The sequence below is a fragment of the Bolinopsis microptera genome, chromosome 11 (assembly GCF_026151205.1).
Source record: "Bolinopsis microptera isolate Bmic1 chromosome 11, MBARI_Bmic_1.0, whole genome shotgun sequence".
Classification (NCBI taxonomy): Eukaryota; Metazoa; Ctenophora; class Tentaculata; order Lobata; family Bolinopsidae; genus Bolinopsis; species Bolinopsis microptera.
This window is the reverse complement of record NC_087082.1, coordinates 16702050-16727365: the sequence shown is the minus strand read 5'-3', so window position 1 is coordinate 16727365 and position 25316 is coordinate 16702050.

The following is a 25316-nucleotide window of genomic DNA, read 5'->3' as shown; positions in this document are numbered from 1 at the left end:
ATGGTAAACACAGTAACATTATTGCACAGTATGAAGACGTCCTATTCAGTAGAGGCTTCTTCCCATTGATATCATTAGCAACTCATGAAAAGCCTGGATGTAATGCCTCGTGCATCGACAACATTATTACAAATGACCTAGACTCTGTTACTGCCTCTGGAGTCATAACTGATCACATATCTCACCACCTCCCTATATTTAATATATCTGACTGGAAAATTAGCAAGACCAAAAATATTCATAAGCACACTCAATATTATGACTATTGTAAGTCAAACACTGATAAATTTGCTGAAGTCTTGGGTAATAAACTAGATAATGAACCAATTATAGATTTTACCAACTTTCATGATATCTTTAAAAACAGCATCGACGAAACCTGCAAACTAGCTGTACCCAAAACCACTAAACGCACTATCCAGAACAACCCCTGGATTACTGGCGGGATTATAGCCTCAGTAAACCACTGCCATGGACTGTATGATGCCTGGGCGAAAGTCAGGAAAGTTAAGTGTAAACAAGGCGAAACTGACACAAAAGGGGGCACATGCCTGTGTTCTATCTGCTGTAATAAAAGAAACCGTTATGATGACTACAAAGAATATAGAAAGGCTCTAAAAAAGGTTCGTAAAAAGGCTGTATCTGAATATTATTCTGACAAGTTTCTTGAAACTCAGGGAAACTCCAAGAAAACCTGGGAACTTATAAATAAAATTCGTGGCAAACAGAAACGTGATATCAGACCTATATTTACCATAGACAATGAAAAGATAACTAATCGCAGAGTTATAGCGAATGAATTCAATAAGTATTTTGTATCCCTAGCATCTAACCTTAATGCAGCCTACACAGAACTAGGAGAGATACAAATAAATCAGCTTCCAAGTTTCTGTGACCTCTTACCTAAATCAAATACAGCTAATATATATCTACATGACTGCTCGCCTGAAGAGGTGGCTAAGATCATATCGGAACTTCAGAATGGCAAGGCTAGTGATATACCAGTACATATAGTAAAGGCAGTATCAGGCATAATTAGCCCACTACTATCGGTTTTGTATAACGAATGTATGCAACAGGGAGTTTTTCCAGACGACCTAAAAGTAGGTAAAATAAGTCCAATATATAAGAAAGAAAATGCTGAGCTTCTTGAAAATTACAGGCCTATCTCAACCTTAGCGATATTTGGTAAAATACTTGAGAAAATCATATTCTCCAGGCTTTACAGTTTCTTTCAGTCACAAGGATTATTATATGAAAATCAATATGGCTTCAGAAAAAATCATTCGACAAGCCATGCACTTAACTTCTCTGTCGACTACATTGAAAAATCACTAAGAGATAAAAATCATGTACTAGGCATCTTCATTGATTTAAGTAAAGCTTTTGATACAATCTGTCATGATAAACTGCTTAAAAAACTGAATGATTATGGAATTCGAGGGACTGCAAATAAATTAATAGCCAGTTATCTCTCTAATAGACAGCAATATGTTTCAGTACTTGGAGAAGAATCCGAAAAACTGTCTGTTATATTTGGTGTGCCTCAGGGGTCAGTATTAGGTCCCTTGCTTTTCATTATCTACATCAATGAAATATATAGAGTATCAGACCTAGGCAAGTTTATACTTTTTGCCGATGACACCAACATATTTGTTGTAGATAAATGTATAAAAACACTTTACTGCAAAGCTAACAAAATTCTTAAACTTGTTCATCAGTATATGAAGAGTAACTTGCTGCATATCAACACAAAGAAATGTTGTTATATCCACTTTAAACCGAACTGTAGAAATGAACCAGATTCAAACACCAATGAATTAGAACTGACACTGAATAATATAATAATTAAAAAGGTAGAGGAAACTAAGTTTCTTGGAGTCATTATTGACCAAAAACTGAACTGGGATGCTCACTTAAGAGCGTTAAATTGTAAATTGAAATGTGAGATTGGTAGACTATGTGGAATTAGACGCTGTGTACCTAAAAAACTATATAAGGACCTGTACCACACCCTTTTTGAATCACACCTTTGTTATGGAATATCTGTTTGGGGAGGTGTATCAAATAATAAACTAGAAGCCATATTTAAAACACAAAAGAAATGCATAAGAATTCTCTTTGGTGATAATGATGCGTACTTCAATAAGTTCAAAACATGTGCCAGAGTAAGGCCTATCACTAGGGATAAGACCGGTAAAGTTATCAAGCAGATGTTAGGCAAAGATTTCTTTGAACTAGAACACAGTAAACCAATCTGTAACGAGTATAACTTCCTGACTGTCCACAATCTTCATAAGTTGCACTGTTTACTGGAAATGTTTAAAATTAATAAGTTCCAATCACCAGTCTCAATGTTCTCTTTATTCAACAGGTCACCAAGACGAGACAACTACTTCATCCCACCCACTCCATCCTCACTATTCATCTACCAATCAACCAGTATTTGGAATCACTGCCGTAAGTCAACGAGTGAAATAGACTTCTCCACTCCTATCAGTATATTCAAGAATAATATTAAGAAAGCTTTGTTAGAACTACAATCTAAATATGACAGACAACTATGGTGCAGTTACAACTTTGATGCAAATGAATTATCATTGAAATAGGTTAATTAAGTAAACTTAATCATATGAGTAAACCACGGTGTTATTGCAAAGAACCATGACAAGGGTATCAGACCTATATTAATCTAAGAGACGAAACAAAACGAATCATCATACAACAAATTTTAAAATCCTGCGGCACAGGATCCTGTTGTTTTCCTACTCTGCCTCTCCCAAACCCCTCTCTCCTTCTCCTTTCTTCAGGTTTATTCTCCAATTTTTTAAATAAGATAGCAGATATATTTTCTTTCGAACGCGAATGTAGTAATGGCATTATACATTATTTGGTATCCTATGTATGTTGTGTTTAGTGTTTGCTAACTAGGTATGTGCTATATATTTTGGAGAATTTTGAGGCTCACGACGTCTCGTCCCATGGGTTGAGTTGTAAGCTGAGTATATGTTCAAATCGCCTTACTTCGTATGGTGAAACATCGACAGGTATGCCTTAACCTTTGGGACGAGTGTTTGCCCACCGGGGATCCAAAAATTTGATCACCATGAACATTACTTTGACACGTGAACTTATCAAACGACTGTAATGATTCCATTAAATTTTCTTAGTACATTTAGCTAGTTTATAGTAGATACACACGATCACAGAATAGAAGAGCACAATTGGGCTCTTTGTTCTGCGACCGTGTTTCCTCGGTGGGCCGACAGGTTTTTGTTGTGTAGTAGTGCTGGGGAAAAACACGCTTTAAATATCAATGAATGTAAATATTGTTAATTGACATTAGTGCCACAGTTTCTGTGGTAAAAACAAATTTATGGTTAAACATTATATATCGTAGAAGGGCATGATTTACGCACATCACCAAGCATCTGGATGGATAATTAACACACAAGGATAAACTGACCTTTAAACATGACCACCAGCAATATCATATAACCATAGCTCCGAAATAAATAAATTGCTCTACATAGAAACATCTGGCCTGATCTTATCACATTGTGGTCCCCAGGGGTTCGGTAAAGCCCTTACAGGCAACTGGGTCCTTTTACCAGCCACAATTAAACTAGTCATGCCAGTACTGTCATAAACTGTAACCAACTATTTAAAAATAAGATATCTTTTGCTAGAATTTTAAATTGTAAGCCATAGAGCAATCTTCTCAATTTTAAAATTTAAAAATAACATTTTACCCTAACTATGATGTGGTGGCATTTCATACTTAACTAAAATTCAACTTTGAAAGTCAATAGATTATTAGTCACAACAAAATTATAGTTTAAGACATCCATTTTGCATTGTGTTTCCAATATTAGAATTTATGATATGTATTGATTGAATAATTGGTAATAAATTTAACTTTTGTTTTATTAACTTTTGTTTTATTAATGACATTTCTGATGAGGCTGTGTTGTGTTAACTCCGGTGTAGATAAAGTTTCCAACTTTGTGCTTACTGATATTGTAAGGCTGGGGAGCTCTCTTACTTAAGTGCTTATGTATTGCATATTATATATGTATATATTCGATATTGATTTTGTAACTTTGGATAAAATATTAAATATTTACATGAAATTATATTATCCTGTGTAGTGGTAAAATATAAACTAATTTTTTAACTGAAATATATTTAGAAATTGAATAAGGGATCTTGTCATTCATGTATAGAGGTGAATAAGGGATATATAGCTCCGTTTTTTACTTTATTGTTCTATGTTGTAAAATTGGCAGGTTCATGACGTTAGTGTCGTCTTCTAAATAAGGTCTCACGCCCTCCTTGTCGTGATTCAAGCGGCAATGTTCCAATTGGTGTAGACTGTAGAGTAACTACTATTTTAATGATGGAAATAAGAATGCGGCGACATAAGTTTAGGTGCCCGTAGCGCCATTTCAAGTGTTCTCACTGTTCCTGTTATTATTTTGTCACGAAAGTCGGAAAGTCCATCGAAAACCCATTTATCGTACTTTATGACGAATTTTATTAGTACGTACGGTACAGCCGTACATTTTTAAATGTACGTACCGTACAAACTTCTCATCATATTAGTCATTGACTTCCAATGTTTGGAAGTTCTTTTTTGAGAACTGAATCCTTTTTGGTCGCATCAGTAGGTAACTGCTTCTCGCACTTAAATAGAGTTAAGTGTCACTCTTGAAATTAAATTTTCTATGATTGCAATATTGCCTGAAATAGATACATCCACTCTTTATTCTGCTTACTCTAAACTAACCTTCGGGTAAAATGTCGTGGATGAGGAACCCCTTGTCAGCTATGACATTGTACCCAACAGTCAGCTTCTGCAGTATAGCACTATCCACTACAATCTCCTTATCGGTTGTGCCACCAGGGTAGCAGCGGCTGACGTACGTGATTACCCCACTGGGCGCAATTCCTATCAGTTACTTGGCTGTGTGCTGAGCTGGAGATGGAACAGAACGATTATGTAGGGGAAATTGTCGAGTATCCCGCTGTCCACCACAATCTCTTTATCTGTTGCGCCGCCAGAGTAGCAGCGGCTCACGTAGGTGATTTAAAAAAAAAGATTTATAAAATAATTTGTAACATCATACAATGTCATTCAAATCGTACAAACTTGGGGCGTTTGTTGAAAACCCAATACAGAATTATCTGTAAAACACAGGATCAAAACCTGCTGATAACAGTGAAAACTTGATGATAATCAAAATGAATTACTATTAGAACTCTCACTAGAATATTACTTAATATATCAGTCCTTATCATTTGGTTACTTGTTTTACTTTGCTCATGATTGTCCCATTCCTGATGTAGTGATAGTTGTTCGGATCACTCTGAATTCTAATCTTCATCTCTTTTACAAGTTGTTGATGTGCAGTTCTATTCGTTCTTCGCGTGTTCTATCGGGACTAATGTATACGTTTTTGAAGTTGCCTGACCAGTATTCTAGCTTGGCTAAGAACCATTTGAACAGAATCAGAACTTCTCAGGACAACTTTTATCGGCCTGTTGCCTGAACCTTCTGAAATAGTTCCTAATCTAACACTGTCCTGTATACAAGGTTTTTGGCCAATAGAGACCATCAACTCGTCGATCTTTGCTGAAAGATCTTTTTCTTTCTCATCGTGAAGTCCGAATACCATGATGTTTTTACCTTTGTCTTCCTCCTTCACAACTGTCTTAACCGCTTTTTTGAGCTTCTCTTGGGTGACAACTGATTCACTGCAGCTTCTCTTAACTATGTCACAATAACTTTTCATCTCCGACTGAACCGCTGAAGTAACTGTCTCAAGCTGGTCAGTTTTGTTTGTGATGACTTTCTCCTGCAGTTTTATGATGGTATCTTTATCTCTGATCGCCGCACCCTGGAGCTTTACGATAGTACTGTTGGCGACCTTCAGCAAATCATTCGCAAATTTGAAGCTTTTTGCAATTTCGTGTATCCACTTTGCCATTTTGTCTTTAGTGCATGATGATTTGCTCATTAACAATTCTGGTTTTATTTCACTGATATCTTTACATTTGACAACGTCACAAATTTCTGATAACAAAAGTTTCTCGTCATTTTCCACAATATTTGAATACTCCGTCACAAAGTTAGCCGCTTTTACAGCATCATCAAACTTCAGATTTGGAGTTAGTACAAATATCTCTTTGGCATAAGTATAACCAACGGCACTATAACTCTTACGCTGCATTATCTCAACTGACGATCAGAGAGCTCAAAATGAGTAACAAAAGCGATTAAATAAGCATACTCACTCTATGAACATTTTCAGCTGATGAAGTGAGTGCAGCAGGATTAAAACGGACTAAACTTTCGTTAATGTTTTTTTCCACTAATTTACTGCCAATGAGAGTTTTGAGTGATGTGAAATGTGATCACGTAGGTGATGACCCCTCTCGGTGCTATTCCTATCAGCAGTTTTGCTTATGAATGCTTCGGTTGAGTAGCATCGAGTGTTGAGTTCTTTCTCCACCATTCTACCCATCTGTTTCCTCAACTCGTGGGATCGATCCTTTGGAATAGTGGATATGTCGAGCTTGGTATAGAAAACGGAGTTTCTTGGTATTTAGTGTATGCTAGTCAAGCTCTAGTCACGAAGCACGAACGGCAGGGCGTACCGTAAGGTAGAAATGAAACGAGTATATTAAAAAGGATAATTAATTAAATGGAAAAGTAATACAAAGTGAACTTCAACAGATAAAACTTCCAAGTGTTCGCTCCAAACAATTGACGTGAATATAGATCACTCGACGTGTCTAATCATAAAAGATAGTGACTGGCTATCGTCAATTTGAATCCCTTAAAATGATTAAGGGGCAACTAAGAAGTGAGCTCTCCACTTCCGGCTCTCCGGGTATACTCCCGAAACTTAACGCAAGCAGCCTGCACCAGCGTCTAGACACCGTCTAGACAATGAGCACTCCACTGACAGTCGTCCTGAGGTCGCGAGGACCAACCACAGGCCTAGCTGTAAGTCAGGTGCAAAAGAGCGGACAACTACAATAAGGCAAATTGTCTGACAGCAGGTTTGCCAGTCAACCAAATACAGTAAACCCGTGTAAAATGAAATACAAACCAAAATCTTCTAATTTCTAAACCAACTGTTAAACAGTTAAACTCCTACACGAAATGTCGCACTACCCGGAAATGTGTAACGGTCCTTATACTACCACATTTCACAATAAAAGTGTTCCTAATAAATTAAACGCAACTCTCCTAATATTACATATGCCGCTGTAAACAAAGTTAATATATCGAGAACCTAACGATACTACTTTACAACATCTCTACCCAAAATTTTTTTCCGAATATTTAAAACCCTTTAAAAATTCGCCAACAGCCTTACGCTGCACAACCTATTTAAATTTAACCCTACTCCCTAGCACCATAGATGCGGAGTTCGTTGATTTTTGGCGTAGAGTTCGTGGAGTTCGTTCAAAATTTGGAGTTCGTTAGAGTTCGTTGGAGTTCGTTAGTCAATTTTTCAAAAAAAAACATGGAAAATGTTTTAAAAAAAAAGTAATCAGCTCAGGATTTCTCGCATGATCTCAGATATTTATTTGGGTAAAAATAAAGAATAAAACTATAATATTTTTGTATAAATAAATAAATAACGAGCAATACAGAATGTTAAATTTTACTAACTTTCAGCAGACATAACATCGGAAATATACTTCAACAGACTTGTTGAAGCATGTTTATGGGAACAGCGAACTTCCTGTTTTGACTTACAATAACGTAGATTTCCATGAACGTAAACCAGCTTTTCAACTCTATCAGTCGACAATCTATTCCTCTTTTTATTGAATATATACTCAAATGAGCTCCAATTATGTTCACACAAGGAAGCTGACGTATGTTGTTTAAAGACCTTAATGGCCAGTTCTTGCAGTTCAGGGGTCCCACCACCAAGTGTTTCCCAATATTTCAGGGGTTCCATGTCTAGCTTCAGATCTTCGGAACGAGAGAAGAAACCTCTACCGTTCTTATAATCACTCAATTGTGACATTATTTTACCTTTAGCATCACTACTTACCCACATGTCCAGTAAGGTAAACAAGTCACCCATTACATCAATATTTTTATTCTGTTCAAAGAGTCTGTAGCTTGGATGTAATACAAAACCTACACTGTGAAGAATATTGTGACCAAATGCCCACCGTTCATTAACCAACTTCTTTAGTTGAGTTCGGTGCGTCAGTTTAAACTTGTTGCTGCCGTACAGTTCGTGTAGTTTGTAGAAGCTGAAGTATGCGTGCCCCAGGGCGTTTCCCACTCTGATTCCCAAGTTAGCATCATTATCTCGTAGAAATAGCACGACAGGCAGGATAACGCTGGCGACGTACTCAGAGTCCTTCCTGGGGGTAGTTCAAGTTTCAACTCCACAACTTTCAATAAAGTGATAGCTAATGTAATCTTGTCATAATAACTTTGGGAAGGAACAGAAAATTACAATTTAAATTGTTATGGACGCTCACCAGAAGTTGTCACTTAGAGCGTCTGATCTGGCTGTCTTGAACTTCTCTCGCTGAGCCTCCTTCTGTAGCGACCTGGAAGTAAACAGAAATCATTAAATTTAAATCAATTATTAAAAACACAGATCAACCCCCCCCCGCCCCCGCCCCCAGATAATAGGTATCACGGATGTGCCGACTGCAGGGTGCCCCCTTTGAGTTTACGATTGGACCCGGTCTCGGCCCCCAGTACGATGACTATGAGTCTGCTTATATTATTTACCCCAGATATTGGTCTGCTCGGTCGGATACCATCACTTGCTTGACTGCTGCTTTCACTCGAATCAAACTTTCCTGTAGATAGTATAGAGTGTAGGTCGTTCGAAAAATGAATATAATATGCTCTTACATTGGGAATTTGATATAAACGTGTGATATTTAATTTTAAAGGAAATTATGATTTTATGAAATATGAAATATGAATACTTACAAGCATTATATAGTTGGTGATGAACCGCGTGTCTCCGGGCGTCTTTATCGTAGTTCCACCAAGATCCTGGAGTTCCTTGCGAAGTAGGTCGTGGTTTCGTATCATCTGGGCAATACGATCAGCTTTCACAATAACAAGATCGACAAACGATAGCTTACAGATGTCTTCCGCGAGAAGATCTAAGGTGTGTGTCAAGCAGGGTCCAGTCACAAGATCGGGGCAGAGCTCAGCTAGCAGCTTCCTGGCTTTCTTAAAGTCAGATCCGCTGTCGGTGATTACACAACACACTTTAATGCCCTCTTTCTGCAACTCTGTCATCTTTAGCTGCAGGAGCTTTGCCGCATTATCTCCGGTCTTTCTGTCTCCCCCAACAGATGATACAGAATGGAAGTATCTGTTATCACCAGAACAAACTATGAAATTTACCAATGGCTCGTGATTAGTGGCTTTCCAGCCGTCGGAAACCATTGTTACCGGCTCTGTTTCCAAGTGTAAGGTTTGTTTGACGGCGTTGGTAGTAGCTGCATACTCTGCTTCTAGCAGGGGTCCAGACAGTCTATCTCTACAGGGTGGTGTGTAGCCGGGAGCCTTGCTGATAGATTGTATCATATCCTTGAAGTGGGCACTTTCGACTTTTTGAAAGGCAATCCCTTCAGAAAAGAAGAAGCGGGCTAGTGCCATATCCGCATCAGCCTTCTTCGTAGTGCTGACAAAATTCGAGGCAAGATCTGATTGCCGGAACTGTGCATCCAGACTACGGCGTAACTTGTCATGTACTTCTTTGTCATTAGCTAGTTGCTTCTTCTCTGCATCTTCCTTGAGAAGTCGATCAATCAACTCCTTGGGAGGTTTCCCCTTGCACCCACCAACCCCACTGTTTCTCCCGCTGATGAGATGCTTGCGTATACGAAAGGCAGTTGCTTGAAACTCACACTTACAAAATATACATCTAACTTTATCGGGTGACTTGCCTTTTCCAGGTTCTACGACAACGACAGCAGTGTGCTCGATACCCTTGACGACTGGCATTACCTGGCATAGATACAACAATTAATACCGTTAATATTAATAAAAATAATATCTTATGGAAAGTGTGTACGCAATTGTAGAGCTAACTAACTAACAACGAAGGACGCAGCAAAGTGCAAAGAATTAGCAAAGTAAGAAATTAGAAATCCAACTGTACGATCTTGGCAGGCGTTATCACGTACCAAACTATGCATACAGATAACTATAAACTGTACATTATTATATCAACTTTACTGTAGTACTGTACACTGTCTACTTTACTGCTGAAAGTTGTACCTACAATGACATTTGAATCATCAACTATACTTATAAGTCTATACACAGTGCACTTCAATTTCAAATAGTTCAGTCTGCTGTACATGGCAAAATAAAATGTATACATCATACATGAACACTGAATGTACAATGTACATTCGGTGTGATCACAGCTGTTTACAGCAGAAGAAAACGAAACGCAACGCCAGAAGTACAAGTTGAAGTTTTCTGCAACGTGTCCAGGGAACGTGCGCGCGCAAACTATTGGCGCCAGAATGTTCCAGTCGATCGACCAGTCCTTGTACTGTGAAATGTACAGTGTACACGCGACGCGTGGTAGAAGTTTCGAGTACCAATATATTTAGTTGTTTTACAATCGTATGTTATGTGTTGAATTGGCTGAATTGTAAATACAATTTCTGTTTAATTTCATTTTACGTAAGTTGTACAAAACGAACTCCTCAAGAGTTCGTAATTTTGGGTTGATGAGTTCGTAGAGTTCGTTGTCACTGAGGAGTTCGTAGAGTTCGTACGTATCATCTATGCCTAGCACGGCTCTGCGCGCCTTAAAAATAAAATGCTGAAAGAATCTTAAAAGTAAACGCCTAACCCTATTCCAAATCCAATATCATAATTTACAAGGTATGCCTTAGCCTTTGGGACGAGTGTTTGCCCACCGGGGATCCAAAAATTTGATCACCATGAACATTACTTTGACACGTGAACTTATCAAACGACTGTAATGATTCCATTAAATTTTCTTAGTACATTTAGCTAGTTTATAGTAGATACACACGATCACAGAATAGAAGAGCACAATTGGGCTCTTTGTTCTGCGACCGTGTTTCCTCGGTGGGCCGACAGGTTTTTGTTGTGTAGTAGTGCTGGGGAAAAACACGCTTTGAATATCAATGAATGTAAATATTGTTAATTGACATTAGTGCCACAGTTTCTGTGGTAAAAACAAATTTATGGTTAAACATTATATATCGTAGAAGGGCATGATTTACGCACATCACCAAGCATCTGGATGGATAATTAACACACAAGGATAAACTGACCTTTAAACATGACCACCAGCAATATCATATAACCATAGCTCCGAAATAAATAAATTGCTCTACATAGAAACATCTGGCCTGATCTTATCACATTGTGGTCCCCAGGGGTTCGGTAAAGCCCTTACAGGCAACTGGGTCCTTTTACCAGCCACAATTAAACTAGTCATGCCAGTACTGTCATAAACTGTAACCAACTATTTAAAAATAAGATATCTTTTGCTAGAAGAAGAATAAGATATCTTTTGCTAGAATTTTAAATTGTAAGCCATAGAGCAATCTTCTCAATTTTAAAATTTAAAAATAACATTTTACCCTAACTATGATGTGGTGGCATTTCATACTTAACTAAATTTCAACTTTGAAAGTCAATAGATTATTAGTCACAACAAAATTATAGTTTAAGACATCCATTTTGCATTGTGTTTCCAATATTAGAATTTATGATATGTATTGATTGAATAATTGGTAATAAATTTAACTTTTGTTTTATTAAACTTTTGTTTTATTAATACTCACCTATTTCTCCGTCTTTCCTCCTTCCATTCCAACCTTTATTTTAGATCCTCATTTCCATTCCATACGAATGAGTACAAGTAAAACACTTTAAATATAAAAAATGAAATGTATTAATCAAATAAAAAAACAAGATTGAGAAGAACAGCCAGAGACACATCGTCCTTCCGAGCTAATGAGGGCTGCTGTATGGCTCTGTGCCAGGGACAAAAGGATTTCGCGATTATTTTGGCCAAATTTCGCGGTACCGCGAAATTTAACAGGCTATACATTAAACTATACATAAAATTTGTCGCGGAGAATGGGAAATTTCGCGATTTCGTACATGCCGCGAAATCCTTTTGTCCCTGCTCTGTGCTGGGCGAGGTGGGGCTGTGGAAATATGGCGGGGGCGCCGGCTGGGTGTCCATTCTTGCCGCCTGTTGATCCGCCAAGTACTCCAATTCCACTGTTAGGTCTCTTATTCTTCTTTCTGCCCGCCTGAGGCGTTTCTTGAGTTCTTCTAACTCTTTCAGGTCGTCGGTATACGCACTGCTGATGGCAGTCACGGCCTTCATCAGGTCCCTTGATGATGACATGCTAGTAACTAGAAAAGTGATAGAAGGTTAGACAAGCGGATAAAGGGAGGTTTAGAAGATGAAAGGGGAATACAAAATCAAAACATAAATCTAAAAAATATTATTCAAGTAACAAATTTGAAGTTAAACAAATGAAACTCGTGAATCACAATAAATAAATACAATAAAATATCAAAACAGAAAGAAGGAATCCTCAGAAAGTCCTCTCCATGTTTCTGAGGCTCACCAGGCTGTCCAGTGCCCGTCCAGTGCCCAAGTCGCGTGTTGGACGAATTCTCGCGAATCTCGCCCATCACGCGAGTCGCTGTGTTGAATCGCACTGCAACTGCCCTCCTGTTGTTGATTTTCACCAATTGGTACTCCCTCGAGTTTCTGAAAACCTTTCTTCGTCTCCTGCATACTTCTGTGATGCTGGACATCACCCTGTCTCGCACTCTCCTCATCTGCTCCAACAACTCCTCTGCATCCTTAGTTTTCAAAAAGTTTTCAGCAGCCTCATCCACTCGCTGCTTCACCCACTCATCTAGATTAGGATATTGTAGGAGGATGTTGATGGCTCCCTTCGTAATGGGGAAGGTGGCTAGATCTAAACTCTTACACGAAATGTCGCACTACCCGGAAATGTGTAACGGTCCTTATACTACCACATTTCACAATAAAAGTGTTCCTAATAAATTAAACGCAACTCTCCTAATATTACATATGCCGCTGTAAACAAAGTTAATATATCGAGAACCTAACGATACTACTTTACAACATTGGCCTTCTCAATTGACCATAGACCCTTGTATCCCTGGTATTTTGGGAAGGGTGGTAGTGAATCCGTTCTAGATTCTTCTATTGTCCATTTTATTGAATCTGTTATTAAGATTCCTTTCGTTTCTCCTCCTTTAGGGATCATCTCCAGCTTCTGTGAGATTTGCAGCAAACGCTCCCTCATGATCGTGGTGTTTTCTGCTACTGTCTTCGGTGGGGCACTGGCACTATTGCTCGCCTCTCCCTGTGACTGTTGTTGCTGACGGGTTGCTGCATCTCTCAATGTGCTCTGAATCTCCTCCCTTATCCTCTTTTGTACTCCTGTTTTGAAGTGTTTGGGAGGATTTGTCTTGAATCGTTTGTCCAATTCTTCTGCCACTATCTTATGAATCCTTTGAGTGGATTCTCCATATCTGGTGTGGTGATTAGCCATCACTAGTAGGTTTCTCTTCAATCCTCTTATAATTATAAACAAAATATTGTTTATAATTATTAACGTAATATAATAATTTTTGAAATAATTACAATTTATTACTCTTACCGTCTTGTTTATAGAAAGTTGTATAAAACCGTATAAATTTATATCTAAATCTATTGCCGATTATCCCATGAGAACTCATGGCACTCCTCAGAATAGTCTACTTAGTGGCCAGTGCTCAAGAGCTATGTCCGGGATATTGCATTAAATGATCCAGGCGTTCTCTTAACCACAAAATTTCTTTTGATGGATGCATCATAGAGTTCAGGGTGGGTTATTTTGGCCCTTTTTAGTAGCTCAAGATGAAAAGATTCTCAGCTTAAATAATTCAATTTGTAAGCTTCAGATATGGTAGAAAGTTTAGTGTTCTGGTTGCCGCTTACAGGCAATTTTTCTATGAATCTGGAATGGCTAATCATTATACGTAACTCGTCGCCACTGTTTTATAAAAACTCCGGGCAGCATCCAAGTAGCTCTGTGAGGTTCCCGTAAGTGAACTACTCAATGAAACTAGGTTATTGGTATTAAAACACTAGCACGAACAAGAAACAATTTACATGGAACTGAGTTACATGGAATAACCGAAAGGGGAATGTCGTTAGGTAACAGTATATGAAATAGGCTGACAGCTGCAGCCCGACATGTGTTTGCGAACAGGTGTTCCTGAACAAGTGTTTTCGGACAGGGTTAAGGTTAAGGTTAGGGTTAGGGTTAGGGTTAGGGTTAAGGTTAGGGTTAGGGTTAACCCTAACACACCTGTTCGGAAACTCCTGTTCGCGAAAACATGTCGGGCCACTTGGATACTGTCAAACTCTGCTGGCTGCTGCTGTATCGTAATCCGCAGCATCTGATATGAAAGCTTGTACTGACATAGTTTTTTAGAGTTATGGTAATGTCGAAATTAAGTTGCATTGAAATAAAAAAGAAGATATTGTTAATGTTGTTATTGAGACTTCAAAACAAGAAAAACAGAATAAGAAATGAAAGAAAATTAAGTGGAAAAAATAAAATATTGAGATTACAAAGAAAAATGAAATGAAAGAAAAGAAAATATTGGCAAAGATACGAAGAAGAAAAATGAATAAATCAATAATGTAAAAAGACGAAAAGATGAAAAGAAATGAAAGAGGTTATATTCTGGACAGTTAAAGATTAAAAATACAATACGTAGTTAACACAAAGCAGAACAGGAACTTCTTTAGTAAATTTTTAAACTGGTCGTTGCAGTTCGTGCTGTCTTGCATTGATGCCATCAATGAGACTCAATTTTGATGGTTGTCATGAATGTTTAAATGTAGCGGCTTATCACCTTCAAGAGTTGATTGGAAAACCAAACCCTTGTTCCTGCCTCCGTCCTGTTGATGCACTTTTATAGGTACTTCTAACAACATAGAAACCTAGTTTTGGTTTCGCTACTTAAGCCCGGCTGCGGACTTTTCTGAAGAAATTATAGGTATATAGATTATAGATGTGTATAATATTTATGTAGATGTAGATGAGTGAGATGTACTGCAAAAAGCTAGCAAACCACTTTGTCGATAAAAAGCTGCTGATAACATACAAAGAATGATAATGGTAATAAACTGCTTTAATTTATGATCATAAATGTATTATGTAAGCAAAACAGAATTCGGATTTAGAATTAGTCAAAGTGAATATCACATAATACACTCGAAATATAATCAACTAATATTATTATCCGAAATAGGAAATAAATCAATATTTAAATATACTTGAAATTGTAACAGTTTTTGGTTAAATACTGCAAATAGATCTTAAGGCTGAGCGTGAGTTTGAGACGAATTTAGCTTTCATTTTAGACTTCATGTCTCCCGAAATAAAACTGCGAACAAAGTGAAACAAGGAACTAAGTAAACTGTAAAACCAAATTTTCGTCACGCATTGGACTTTATCAAGGTTACACTTGATAAAGTCCAATGCGTGACGAAAATTTGGTTTTTCAGTTTACTTAGTTCCTTGTTTCACTTTGTTCGCAGTTTTATTTCGGGAGACGTGAAGTCTAAAATGAAAGCTAAATTCGGCTAAATACTGACAAATTTGGACGGAAATGGCCCACAACGCAGTCGAATTTATTTAGATATAGAAATAACTTAAAGGATTGTTTCCTTATTCTCTTTGATCGCTAAAGAAGTTTAGTATAGTGTTTACCCTGCATCTGTCCTTCAACCGTCCTATTAACTCATGGAAATCCTATTAAATCATGGAAATAACCTTAATCTTTTCTGTCTACTCTGCTAAAGTACAAATTAGCATTTTCATGCAAAAAACGCTGTGCAAAAGTACGGATCCATCCATTATATTCAATCACCTCGTTGGGGTAATACCGGGTTAGCTTGGACCGGCCGGTTAGCTTGGACCAGTGGAGCCGGTGCTGTATTTCTCCCTCTTCCTGCCGCTGCCCCTCTTCTACCTCGGCCTCCTACTCCTCTTCCCCGATTTCTAGCACCAGGCATTCTTGATTCTGTTAGTTAGATTCTGTCAGCCCCCCCCCCCGGAAAAATTGAACCCCAGAAAAAAGATAAGCCCCCTAGTCCCCATGGTCGCCTGGTAACTGGGCTGTCTTTATGACTGCAGTCAGTCAAAGATATGAACTGTGGATTAGTAAATATCTGTCATAACATCCAAGCAAACATTCTAGAAGATTTCTATAAATAGCCAATAGTGTCCCCTAGACCATAGGAAATGTCAAAATCTTAAAACGATGAGGCCTGAGTAAGTCGTAAATTCTGATTGGAGAATGCAGATTACTGTTGTGAAGTTACCAAATTTACGTGAGTACTTGATTCTTTTCAATCCCAGTTTGAAAAATTACTAATTAGTATTTTCGTGCAGAAACGGCAAGCAAATTTCTTGTCAAGTGTTTTGAACAGAAATAAATTTAAGAGTGAAAATAGATTATTGTCAACTTAGTTCTTAGCTTTACAGATAGAGCAAATGTCCGACAAAACTGTCCTAGAGCACATTGATGCTGTGTGTATTAAACAAGTGTACCTGTACAGCTGCAGGCTGTAGGCACATCGGATCATTATATAACTAATATCTCTCCTCAGACTGAAGGACAGATGTAGCCAATCATCCCACTTATCTTAACAAAAACTATTCTATGATTACGAGAAAATGTCACGGCAGGATTGATTACCACTGCAACATCTTAGTGGATGAGCAGGTACTCATCCACTCCGAAGAAATTAATAGAGACAATTTGATAGAGACATCAAAGTGAAGGTTTTTTCAGGTACGAGCTTCACCGATTTCAACACTTGCTGTACTTCACTTATAGAAAGGCTGGTTGTGGGTGGTTCACAATATCGTTTACGATACACATTAGGATTGCTGAATCCAGGAGTTTAACAAACTTTATAAAACACATCAGTCTCGTTTTTTCTTTTGCTAGCAACATATTCCGCCATGCTTTTATTAAAAGCCGATCTTGAGGAGGTTGACTTCCCAAAAGCATGTTCGATCATTGCTTCATTAAAGATAGTGTGTGGCTTTAAATGGCGCAAGTTGCAAGCTTTAAGAAGCTTAAGACGTTCAAGAACGATGTTCATACTGCCTATTGATGAACTTAAACAGTCAATGGTTTGATAGTAGACACATCCATGCTGTGATCGGCAGCCTTCACGCTGTTATTAACTATTCTCTTCATCTTTAATAGACTGTTGAAGAAGGTGATCGCCTTTCTGAGTGTTTCCATTGCTTCTTCGACATTAGCTTTAACAGCATCAGCAGCTTTCGTGCCCCTTGCTTGATATATAGCCCACAGCCTTATAGATATGAGAACAGTTTTCGAGGGAACTTATAACAAACTTTAAATTCCCAACCTCAAATATTCCATTGTTTTTAGTGATAAGATATAAGGTGCTCTTCTTGGTTACGACGTAAGAACATGCCTCTGACCAAACAGATAATTTTGTTGATTTCAGACCGAAGTTGACTAAAGTTGAAGAATTTAGCCCATGTTGATCGATATCCTAGCTTCTAACTTCAAGTGATTTTTGGTCCATTTTTCTGAGGGCAATGATGTTCTGTTGCCGGCGAGATGGTTTGCGACGGCAAATACTGGTAACCGTTAGCTCAACGAAGTTCGCAACCTCGCTCCTCAAGCTCGCCAGAGAAGCAAGGTTCACAGTGGTCCAGTAACGGTTACTAACACTTTCTGCCTCTATATTGAGGTTGAGCTCTTTCGGTGCACCTACCGCCTGATGCAAATTCTTCACAAATTCCAGTGTAGTCTGTCCATTGTACCCTACTTTGGCAGAGCATTTTTGAACGGATTAGCATTCTTAGTGCCCTGATCTTTGCACGAAACATGCCCAACTCTGGGGGAGGCCTATGACCGCAGTATCTGAGTTTCTGCGTAGTACCTCTCCAGTGGTGGTAGAGATCGAGTTCATTAGCTGACTAATGAGCTCTCCGTATTTCTGTTTGAGTGGTGGTTCGTCTCCCGTCTGTCTGTTTGTTCTTTGAAGGTAAGAATGGACCGAATGTGGTTCACTGTTTAGCCAGTGACTGGTTCTTGTATCTGAATTATTCTCGATTACTATTTTTTTTGCTTTCTTATTTCTCCATTTCCAGCTTTTGTAAGCATTTAAAACACGAATTAATCATACTGTAAATAAATTACTATGATAGTGGTAATGTTGTTTGATATTTTTATTTTCCAGACATTACCCGTCAGACCTGTTCTATCTTTATGCAGCCTTAAATATTGTCAGCTCCGGTTGAGCACATCATACCGGGCCAGGATGATATCTTTGCCACCCTTGGTTATTTTTACCCGCTTCATGGTAGTCATCTATGGTCGCATTACGCTTCCGCTTTCTGGGTTTGAACGCTGACATAGGAGAAATTACTTTTCCACTCTTCCAGGACTTTCTTACCCTACCGTCACAATGTGGGTTTCTTTCTTCGAATTTGGTGGGGTCATTTGGCGGCTGGTGCTGTCTGGGTGCTGTCTTGGCTCCAATTCTTCTTCTATACTTCAAATATGTTCTGAATCATGTCCCTTCACTCCTGTTAAAACCAAAGAAATAAATTACAATAATCTGATTAAATCCTTATAAAGTAACTGTAAAGATTTGTAATACTGCACAAGCATCTGACAAGTTGCAACAAGTTTTCTATCTGATTTCACGCTTGTCCGAATAAAGTTCTTCACCAATGACTTGAGAAGTGGTGGTTGTTATATCTTTACTTTGGTTTACCAAATGATAGACTTTATTGCTAATCCTCTAACAGAGGCTGCAATAGTAGAAATACTTCTTTCAGTTCTCCGAACTTTCGTCTTAGTGGTGGTTGATCGCCTGTTTGCTGGTCTTCTGTTTTCTGAAAATAAGACCACTGGATGTGGTACTCTATCCAATACATTACATAGCTCGAGGACCATTCTCCTCTAATGTCCTCCAGGGCGTGTGCTCGTATCCCACTGTTTTAAACTGGACTTGACTTAGTAAACTAACTAGTATAACTACAAGTGGTCTACGTGGCGAGAAAGTGGGCGTTCCTTGATAACTGATAATGGGCATATTTCAAAACTATAGAATGTTACGGTGTGACAATTTTACCCATTTTTTCCGAAAAATGTCCAAGAAAACAGGTTCATTATTGGTTAAATTATGTTTCTAAGGCGTTTCAAACCTACAATTTACATATCTGCCAAAGAAAATAGTGAGAAATCAATCCGTTTTTGAGTAATTAAAAGTCGAAATTTCGTTACGGAGTGACTAGATAAATTTTCAGATTTTGGTACACCCATATTCTGACCTAATTTTTATCTCAGATATTCTTGAAAGTTGTATTTTGACGGCTTCCAGGCACTTTTCAGACATTTTCCTTCAATAATTAATCAAGAAAAAGTGTGTATTGCCTAAGGAATAAAAAATTTGAGGCTTCAAAAATTTTGGGTATTGTTACGGAGTGACTGTTACGGAGTGACGCATCAAACAGTCTCTCATTCCACTCGAATTTTTCATCATTTTTCATCCTGTTCCTGGCTCTAAATAGTGGAATTCTTTTCAAAATAGATAGATAACACTTAAACAAGGTAGACACACAAATTTATTGATGTGAAATAAATCAAATCTGGTACAATTCATTAGTCTTGATCACAATTATGAATAAAAATACGATCATGTGATAAAAAATCAACCCTGGAGCTTACAACTCTGTAAATTTCCCTTAAAATACAGCACATTTAAATCACTGTTTGAAAAATATAACATACAGTTCTTTCAAAGCTGTGCAGACAGCTACCAATGTCTCCATGGAGGGAGATTTACCAAATACTTTCAGAGCTAATCTCTAACTTAAATTTGTAGATCTATGCTTGATCATAAGATCTGCTGCTCTCCGATATTTGATGGTTACACTTCGGTTCTGACGAGTAAAGGTCCGGAGAGAGAGTATCCACTGGTCGTCTGGTCTATCTTCTCTGTCAGGATCGTTGCTGCAACGGTTGTTTCAGCACTTGTTACCGCCGTGTAAAGGGATGTCAGGAATTCTCCTCGTGCCTCCTTAATCGATTCTCTGATCTTAACTCCAGCCGGGGTTGACCAAATGTGTAGGGGTGCATCCCGTAGGGGAGAGAGGTTGATATTCTTTAAGTATCTCGGGTGAGGGGGAGCCAAGTGTTGATGGTCTGGTGCGAGAATAGAGGAGATGGTTTCTTCGGTGGAAGTGCTCGTCGAGGGATAGTAACTTCAATCTTCTGTGGTCTTCTTTGTGGGAGGTTGTCGTGGGACAGTTTATCGGTAATTCTGCCGGAAATTCGTTCAACATAAAATGGATAACTTCCAATTGTACAATTCAGTAATCAGTATGCCAACATACCTATCCAGTGTGGAATATTTAGTAACTTTTGCTTTACTACCTTTTGCAACTTATTTTTTAAAAGAATATTCGAATCCAGTAGCCAGTTTCTTGTTTCCTCAAGGATCATATTATATCCGCTGCTACATTAATAAGTTTCTGTTTGTCACTTACTTGACTTTTACAGTTGTGGTATTCTTGACTGATTTTGTTTGTCCTATGTTTCACCACAAAGATTCTAGTGTGGAAGAAAGGAAATAGTTATGTTTAGATATGATGCGTAAGATCTGAAAAAATGACACGGATTTAGAATTTATACTGACTTTAAGTCCTCTATGACCTCTATGAAAGAAGTCCAATCCATACAATCTCCAGTACGCCTCAGAAGCTGAAGGGTAGTGTGCATTAGAATATGTCTCAACTTCCCGCTCAAATACCGTAACAACTCAGTCGTAACCCTTGTTAATACATTTAAACAGGTATTTCACACACCAAGAAAAGAAAAAGTGCAAAGATATGAAAAAAGTAAATTGACAAAAAAGTTATTGTAAAAAGATGAAAAAAGAATGAAAGAAATGAAAAGAAAATGAGTGACCCCTATATAATGCGTTCCCCTGTACAACACAGATTTGTTACGCTAAATCGTTCATCCCAAAAACTGTGTTATATAGAGGCGAAATACTGTATTAAGATACAAAGAAAAAAGGAAATGAAAGAAAAGAAAAAGTGCAAAGATATGAAAAAAAGAAGAAAAAGCAAAGTTATAAAAGAATTTTGTTAAAAGATCATAAAATTGGAAATATGAAAATATGTGACTAGTGCAGCGAAAAGATGAGAATTAATAAAAAGAATTTGGCAACATTATCTTTCAAAAGGTATAAAAAGTTTAAGTGTAAATACAAGCCCCGCGACCTGCACGTATTCCAGATGTAAGACATTTGTTGTGTGTCCGTGTTTCTCACCAGTTGCCCTTTTAAACACTCTTATCGGAGTGATGTTGCATTTTGCTCTCCGCACGTGCTGAGCGGAGTATGTAACAAGCAGTTACGAGGGCTCTCCGCACGTGGTGGAATAGCCCAGCCACTCGTTTTCTGGCAGCTGTTCTACTTTTTGTGCCAGTGTCCCTGTTTATTGAAATACACTTATTGAATGAAATGTTTATCAAATTGTTCATAATACACATTAATATCACAATTGTCTCATATTTGTATCAAGTCCCTTCTAAGTCGTTCTTATTCCTTTCGAGAGTCTTTAGTCGTGAGAAAACTCTTGAGCAATGACATATCATAAACGTCGCCATCCCTCCCTAGGGATTATAATAATATTAAGATATGACCATCTTATAAAATCAAACCGAAATATAAAACATATATCATAAAATATCAGTCAAGTTATATTATCAAATCAACACTATTTGGGTTTAAATTTCGACTGGGATGCTTAGAATAGTTTAGAATTTTACAAATATCAAATGTAAAAGTAACGAGAAATTCAATAATTTAACACTTAAAAAATCTTTGAATATAGTTTAAAAAGATGGGTCATACCCATTTAGTTTTACAACGTTTTACAATTTGAGTTTTACAGTTGCGCTTGGACTTGTTCTTCATTTGCTGGTGTAGTGATAGAGTTTGACTCGAGATTTAGAGATTGTAGATTGGTGTTGGGAATACGGTCTTCTTGCAAGCCGTTTTGCGGGCTGAGTCCGGATCTCAGATTGACAAGGTGGTGCCAAGGAGTGTGATCTTCCAGGCGTTCTTGGCAAAATAAGATTGTGCCGTGTAGTCTAAGGAAGTGTAGTCAGGATCGCCCCGCCGGGGAGAGTCTTGGATGGCTGGTACTGTGAGAAGGATGCGGGATTCAGAGTGGGGTGGTGGAGAATTACTACTCTAATGAATTGATTTGCGTTGAGAAGAGGTTCAAACCATTTCGGGAGCAGGATTTTTACTCTTAGCCCGGGTACATCGGTCTCGTCTAGTTAGTAAGTTTTTATGATGATCTTGTTACCCGAGATATCCGTGATGTTGGCTGTAACGTCGATATTGGTTGTTGATTCACCGTTATCGAGGACGCCCGTGATTAGTTGAAGGCGAATCCTATTTATGTGATTATTGAATGGACAGTGGTACCCCCCTTAGTTATAATCCCTACAATTTATTAAAAAGTAAAAAACATTTTGTAGAAATGAATTATCATAAAAATATTAATTGATTGAAAAACCAAACTGGAAAAAGCAGGCTCCAATGTACATATCTCTACTATAATTCAAACGATTCTTTTTGTCTGTCTGTCTGTACTCTGTACGACCGCCCACGTGCAAATCAGACGAGAAATAGGAAGTTGCGTAGTAACTGCGTGGTAACGAGGATTGTTACACGCACGTGCAATGATTGTTTTAACGTCATTTTAATCGGTTTTGTTGATATTACGCTGTGTTTAGTTCGAGCAACATTTTATTTGGCTGTATCTTCGGTTGTGTAGGATATGTTTTGACGCTATTTAAACTTTTAAACTTACTAACCAAAAATACTATCAATATTAGCTTCCTCCCTGTGACCACGGGTTTTCTACTATATATATATTATATATACATTAGCTATATTATATATACATTAGCCATGTAACATATACTTGAAAAAAATAAATTTGGATAAAAAAATCACATCGCTCGATGTCAAAAATGATTATTTAAATGATATAAATTAAGTTGGGTCAACAATTGCCTCTTGCATTCAAATCTCGAATCTACTCGCTCAGTTCAGTCGGCATTCTCTCCTCGATAAACCTGATCGCGTCTCTGAAAAGCTTTGTTGGAGTTTTCCGGAGAGTTGAAGTCAGCGTCATTACTTAGTAAATAAGGAGCTCTCTGAGATATACGTGTTAAAGCCCTAACTCGCTCTTCAGTTCCCATCTCTCGCATAATGGCTGCGTTGCCCATTTCAAATGCCACTAAAGCTGCAGTGGCTATTTTGTTTTCCTTCTTCTTAGTGTCAGAAAAATCATACTATGTAGCGGCAGGGACAGAACCTGGAACCTATGTGTTCTTGTGTGAGTACTCCCAAGTTCTGGAGGCAGATAGAAACTTTAAATGTAGGTGATGGAGGGATGTCTTCACCTAGGAGAGATATGGTGAGAACGGTAAATCGGGGGACGAAAAGAGAATGAGGAAACATGGGACAGTTCACGATTGCAAGAGGGTTAAACTGTGTTATAAAGAGGCGGAATACTGTATTAAGATACAAAGAAAAAAGGAAATGAAAGAAAAGAAAAAGTGCAAAGATATGAAAAAAAAGAAAGAAAAAGCTAAGTAATGAAAGAATTTTGTTAAAAGATCATAAAATTGGAAATATGAAAACAAATAAAAAAGTAGGAACTTGTGACTAGTGCAGCGAAAAGATGAGAATTAATAAAAAGAATTTGGTTACATTATCTTTTAAAAGGTATAAAAAGTTTAAGTGTAAATACAAGCCCCGCTAAATCGTTCATCCCAAAAACTGTGTTATATAGAGGCGAAATACTGTATTAAGATACAAAGAAAAAAGGAAATGAAAGAAAAGAAAAAGTGCAAAGATATGAAAAAAAGAAGAAAAAGCAAAGTTATAAAAGAATTTTGTTAAAAGATCATAAAATTGGAAATATGAAAATATGTGACTAGTGCAGCGAAAAGATGAGAATTAATAAAAAGAATTTGGCAACATTATCTTTCAAAGGGTATAAAAAGTTTAAGTGTAAATACAAGCCCCGCGACCTGCACGTATTCCAGATGTAAGACATTTGTTGTTTGTCCGTGTTTCTCACCAGTTGCCCTTTTAAACACTCTTATCGGAGTGATATTGCATTTTGCTCTCCGCACGTGCTGAGCGGAGTATGTAACAAGCAGTTACGAGGGCTCTCCGCACGTGGTGGAATTGCCCAGCCACTCGTTTTCTGGCAGCTGTTCACTTTAAGTGCCAGTGTCACAGTTCCTTGTAAAAGACGGTGTTAATTATCTGTAAAATACCTCGTCATTACATGGGTTACCTAATACTTATTGGTTAACAAATTAAACAGATAGTTTAGATTTTTTTAGTCTGGTTCAGATAGGGAATTGTCTTTTATATACTTTAATAAATATACTGTTTTTGTTTGAGATTTGAATAACGTTTTTTAACACGTTACTTCAACCTCTCTAATGGACAGTCGATTAGCAGTGGCTTTCTTGACATTCATGTCATCAACCATTTCCTTCTTTTGTTTCTTTAGCTTTTCCTCCTTTGTCTCCAAACCGCTCTGACCCATCAATATTTCCGCTTATGGTTGGTGGGCTAGACAGTGAAACACGCAAATGTAGTGTATACTTCGTTAAATTACATCATTAGCTACAAAGGGATTAAGTTGGTTAGATTTATAAGTACTATATATACGAAGATCTAAAATGCCTCAAACAATCGAGAATCAAATAACCTAAATAAAATACACAAGGTAAATGGAGATGAACTACACAAAAATATAGCTTCAAAAATGAAGCTTCAAAAAAGAAGAAATAAAAACTAAGAACCTTATCTTTCAACTTTGCATCTATTTAAACCCAAGCAATTAGTTCTATACTTCTCAATATACCTAAATTCCTCCCTATTTAATCCCCTGGGGTTACATTCTTTCAAAATGGCAAATTTATAGTTGTCAATAGTAAAAATGTCTCTGTGATGTTCATAGGCATGAATCGAAAGGGCAATATTTCCGAGTATTTTAATTCTCTCGAGCTTTCCCCTGCTCCTTGGTTCCTCTTTCTTCCCAGTCTTATTCTCCTCTCCTCACTAGGATTCACCACTGCTTCATCAAAGCTCCTG